General features: G+C 44.2%; 1 pseudogene; it reads right to left on the bottom strand.

Annotated features, from left to right (window-relative positions):
- Window positions 1-235: 235 nt before the first annotated feature.
- Window positions 236-2,815, bottom strand: LOC127292385 (uncharacterized; annotated as a pseudogene).
- Window positions 2,816-5,486: the final 2,671 nt, after the last annotated feature.

Raw genomic sequence — 5,486 nt, 5'->3', positions numbered from 1 at the left:
ACTCATGTTTGATATGTAATTCGCCTGTTTTGTTTTCACTTGAGACTTTTGTGATGTACGAACGACTTGTGTGCATCTTAGCTATGCAGATGTCGGATGTAATTGCTTGTCAAAGTAATAAAGCGCCCATTATAAAAAAAGGAGGGTACCTTGAGAAGTTGAGAATGTACCACCACAAGAAATTTAACAAAATAGAACATATTTATGAAGAAACGCGAGGTGCCTTGAGAATCTATCACCATAGAAAGTTTAATTTGGCCACACGGGAGTAAGATGCCAAGCTCTCCTCATACAACATGGGAACGAAGGGCATACTACTAGTATCCAGTATTTTTGTCACCTCCCCTGGCAGATCTTTAGAGCATGTCAAACTATTCCCTGACGAAGATGAAGGCATGTCGACTGAGTTAGTGTGGGGTTTACTTCTGACAACCGGCACCTGATCAAGTGAATACAAATCTTGAATTGTTTGCTCCATTGGATCATATAGAGCAATTTTCTTCCCTGTGTTGAGCAGGATCCTCCCACCATCAGGGTCAACAGCTAATGGCACCACAACATTTGTCTTGACGGAGTAGTCAGGATATTCTTTCAAGTGAATTGTGTATGCTCTGCCCCATTGGCCGTGCTCTAGCTTCCATACATCCAGACTGTCTGCTACCGGGTCTGCTAGAACAACACATAACGCTCCGGCGAGCTCGACCACAAATGCACGACAACGGTTTCTGCTATGCCATGTGCGAAACCATGAAGGGCAAGGGATAACATCGAACATTTTTGTAATGATGTCGAAAGAGATAACTGCCCATTCGTGGCTCTCACCCAGCCTTGGTTCACTCATCCAGTACAGCATCCCATCAAGATAGGCAGGCGGCATATCATTCACAGGCAGAGGAGGTACGTAGTTCGAACAAGCCATATTTCTGGAGCCGCACCACCGTCGCAACCCAAGGAATATACACGAGACTCGAAGTCCTTGAGGTCATAGAAGATCTCCACCACAACATGGTCACGAATCAAAGGGTCAAAAGTCAAGCCAACGTTCTTGTTGCCGACAGTGAAAGCATGCTCTTCTGCACTTGGCATTCTTCGGGCTAGGTCTAGCTTCAGCCCCCCATTAGCGTAGCTGCTGTGGAAACCTGTACATGGGTTGCAGAGATAGTCCGCTGTCTCGGTGCTTACCAGGTTCAGTCCATGGCAAGGCTTAGAGCAAACCACCTTTCTATCAAGCAATGTACCGTGGCTAGGAGACCCTCCGAGGCATATATTCAATGGAGCAAAACTGAAACCCGATCGTCCAGTGCCCTTGCCCACAAGCATGACCTTTGGCCTTTTAATTTTATCCTGCATGTTCTTATGTTCAAAATATGAGTCGATAAAGTTTTGTTTCTCAATCAATATGAGCCACTGCTTGCAGACCAATTTGGAGCGCATTGCTGATTTAGCTGGGAGGCGGAGTAGGATATCTCTGGTCGCCTTAGCCCGGGCGGACGACGAGGCAATCTCTTCATCTGTTTTATGTACTGGAGCAAGGGTCTCTTCGACGAGACTGAACCTTGAGCTAGGGCGCTCATAGTGAGGAGACGAGTGTGTCTCCACGACCGAAAGGATTGTCTCTAGAGCTTCAGATTTTTGGTCATAGGTGTGAACCTGTTTCTCAAACTTGTTGTCAATCTTGTGGTTGCAAGTAACAATGATAATTTTCGTCCCTGATGATGGCCCGCAATTGCCAATAACTCTGGCAGATTGTGGCTTAATTAGATGTGTTTCCAACGGTCCAGATAAACTGATTCGATGATTCAGCGACCAGTGCCCCGAGCTATAGTCGCGCAGTTGCCAGATCTCCAAAGTGTCCTTGTTTCGAAGGTCACTGGCTAGACAGAGTTGGCCATCCATCTCCACTAGGTGCTCCGCTGTTGGCCAAGGTTTGGAGGCCGGGCATGCTCCTGGCACCCAGAAGGGCGGTGACGGAATGCACGCGAAGGTTTCGTCCGTGATGGAGAAGGATATGACAGCAACTCCCGGTTTCGTAGGATCCAGCAACCAGTGCAGGGAACCGTTGGCGAATACGGGCGGTAACTTGTTCATTGATGCGTTGATGACAGCAGCGCCTACCAACGGGCGCAAGTCCGCGGGAACTCCTCCGGCGACCGGCCTCCAGCAATCGCCGTACCGACTTCCGGCCGTGTAAACCTCGCACCTGACGCCGACCTTGTGATAGCACAACCCATTGATGAGCCTCACCACCTTGTACTCCTTTGTCCGGGCATCGAACCCCAGCCCGGTGGTGGACCTGGATGCGTTGTTAGTTGAAAGCGGCAACCGCGTGGCTGCCCGCGTGGCCGCGTTGCAGATGTAGTAAGCCGTGGTGATGGCGTCGTACAGAAGGATGAGGCCATGGCACGATGCGGGCGTCACTACTTCCAAGCAGTTGCCACGGGCACCGTCAATGGTGAAGAGCAGGTTCCCCCGATCTCTGGGGCGGCCTGATGACGAGAAGGGGCACGAGTACACCGCGGTGGAGTCGAATCCGGCGGTGGGTGAGATGTAGACCAGCTTCGGTGGTGCTCGGCTTGCGGCCGTGTGGAGGCTGTGGAACTCGTCGGAGGAGAGGAGCGCGGCCCAGGATCGGCAAACGGCCCGGAAGCGGAAGACGGATTTGACGGGGAGCCACTGGAGCACCTCTACGATCATCTCATACGGAAGCGACGCCCCGTAACCGATCTTCGTCATCGTCTTGTTGACCTCCGTAGGCATATCCTCCTCCATCATGTTGCTGCCACGCATCTTCAACGGCCAATTGAGGTCAATCAGTCAATGTAATGGAACGAAGCGACCTATGTTCTCGATCATAGCCTTCAACTTCGGCGTTCCCCAGCGAGGTTTGTATGTACGGCGGCGCAGGCAAAGACTCGTGTTTTCAAGTCAGGGTGCGCGGGGACTCGTTGGATATTTTTCTATTTCGAACTTGGATAGGAATCGGATGTTACACTAGGATACCGCCAAGGACGGAATTTGTGATTGGATTCTCATACAGTACCTACTAATGAGGTTTGAGTTTTTCTACAAGTACTCTCTCCTTACCATAAATATAATGCATGTTTTTTTTCAAAAGTTACAAACTTCATCAACTTTAACCAAGTTTATCGAGAGAATTATGTATGCACAATACAAAATTTATGTCTTACAAAATATACATCACAATGAATCTAATTACTGATATTGATTTGATACTCTAGATACTAATAAATTTGTTTCCACATTCTTGGTCAAACTTTATATCGTTTGACATTTTTGCAAAAATTATATACACTATATTTTGACGAGGAGGGGGTATTTAATAAAACGGTGGTGATGTTCATGATCAATGCCATATATCTCTCACCTGCAAGCATATATTTTTAACCTATCTTTTGTACTACTGCAACTTCGCTTCTGGGTGAATTTCGACAAACATGGACCTTGATGCAAAATTGACCAAGTACTTGATATGATTCAGATTACTGTCCACATATAGATCTCGTAGTGTTGATTAGAATTTTAGTATACCAGGGAGACAATGTGATGTTGCTAGATAGATGTTTTTCGAAAGTTGTATTACGATCACTTGAGTGATCGGCTAAGAATTTAATGTCAGTGGGAATATCATTTTGTTGCTCCTCCATTTTTAATTATTACTTCGCATTCTGGGTTTTATCAAAGTAAAACATTGTAAAATTTGACTATTTTTTCTAAAATTAACATCTACAGTATAAAATCTATGGTATTGGAATTATCATAAAGTACAATTTAATATTATATGCTTTTTATAGATGTTGAAATTTGTTCCTAGAATCAAACATTACAAAGTTGACCTTGACTAAACCGAAAAGGCAAAGTAAATAAAAATAGAAAAAATATACTAATAGTGGGATTCAGGTAACAAATAAACCGATATTAGTTAGTTAGCATATAAACTCATCCTAGAGACATTAAAGACTTTCCATCGAACAACTCAAACAATAAGTTAACACCGTAGCAGCCGGAAACAAATGGACTGCAATTTCTTAGAGAGTCTCCTAACCTTATTTATCTAGGTAGGTCAAACCGAAACTAAATAGTATGGTACTTTGCTCCGTAGCAAGACATGGTTATTTGGCTAGTATAATCATGTTTACTATGTGTTTCATGTGTACATATGATATATGCAGTGATCAAGCACACCACTCCATGTTATAGTGCGGAGTCATCTATAATATCTAAATAGAAGCAACCCACTAAATTTATCTCTCTCAACATGCAAGCATGCCACATCACCAAGCCTCTAATTGGTCCACCACATCTGTTATGTACTATATAACTTTTCCCAAGTTCCCTATCAATTAATTTTTTCCCCATCAAGATCTCAACCTGTGCGACACTCTTCACCCTTTATTTTATCCACTCACGTTATGCATTACATTAATTCATGGATGTGTATGCCCATGCCCATGCCACAGTACCACATTGTCAATGGAAGTTCAAACAGTTCCTCCCATCGATTCCAAAGAGTGGACAATTAATAGCCCCGTCCATTCTTCTACCCCATGTTCCTTTATAATCACAGGTCGCCTGGTAATGTCTTTGAGTTCCCCTCGATCTCCATTATCTGATTTTCCACCATCGTTGCAGTCTTGCAGCACCAAGACATACTTCCACTTCGTTTTATCCCTCCTTCATTTTCTTGACAGATTCCCGTTCCCCTCCCCATGAGGCATAGGACTTCTACTCTACCATGCTACTTCACTTGGCTATGTTCTACAACATCAGCGCCGCGCCACTCCCACCGTGCGCTATGTCCCTCTTCTAGCAGTTGTGAGTATCCCTCTACAAGGACCACCAAACATCTGCCTTGCAGCCTCTGTCTACAATCAGATATTGTGAATTCACTGATCTCTTATTGGGGGAAAGGAGAAGAAGCCAATGGGTTCATTTCTTAAATCCAATTAGTCCCTACCAATTTCCGATGTTCGTTGCTCAATCTATGGATTTTAAGTGCTGATATGTTATCCTTTTTAGCTTGATATGTTCTCACAAGCAAAACCTTTCCGGGTACGATTGGCTTTGCTACTGATATTATATTGGAGGTGAAGGCATGAAGCTAGATAAAAAAAATTGTAGGATCAAATAATGGACGAGATAGGTTGTTGGCTATTTGTCTTGGTTGCCATTTGTAGATACCTCAATTTGATATGCAGAACTTTATGTCAACCTTAACATTCTGTCAGCTATAACATTTCCTTATGTGTACTGACGTACAATTTAGAATTGAAATATTGTAAATATCTAATATGTAACAATTTTGAATTCCTTAGGCTCCATACTTTTTATATCATTTTACTTGATGTCGATTGCTTTTAAGCAGTGTATTTCTCAAAGTTCATGTCTGCCTCTTGACCAGTTTCTAAGCAGCTGCATGAAGCAGACCAGGCAACTCCGGTTGAGATTATTTCTTTCTCCCAAAGGAA

The sequence above is a fragment of the Lolium perenne genome, chromosome 4, assembly GCF_019359855.2.
Source record: "Lolium perenne isolate Kyuss_39 chromosome 4, Kyuss_2.0, whole genome shotgun sequence".
Classification (NCBI taxonomy): domain Eukaryota; kingdom Viridiplantae; phylum Streptophyta; class Magnoliopsida; order Poales; family Poaceae; genus Lolium; species Lolium perenne.
The sequence above is the reverse complement of the archived record's forward strand: the minus strand, read 5'-3'. Positions and strand labels throughout refer to the sequence as shown.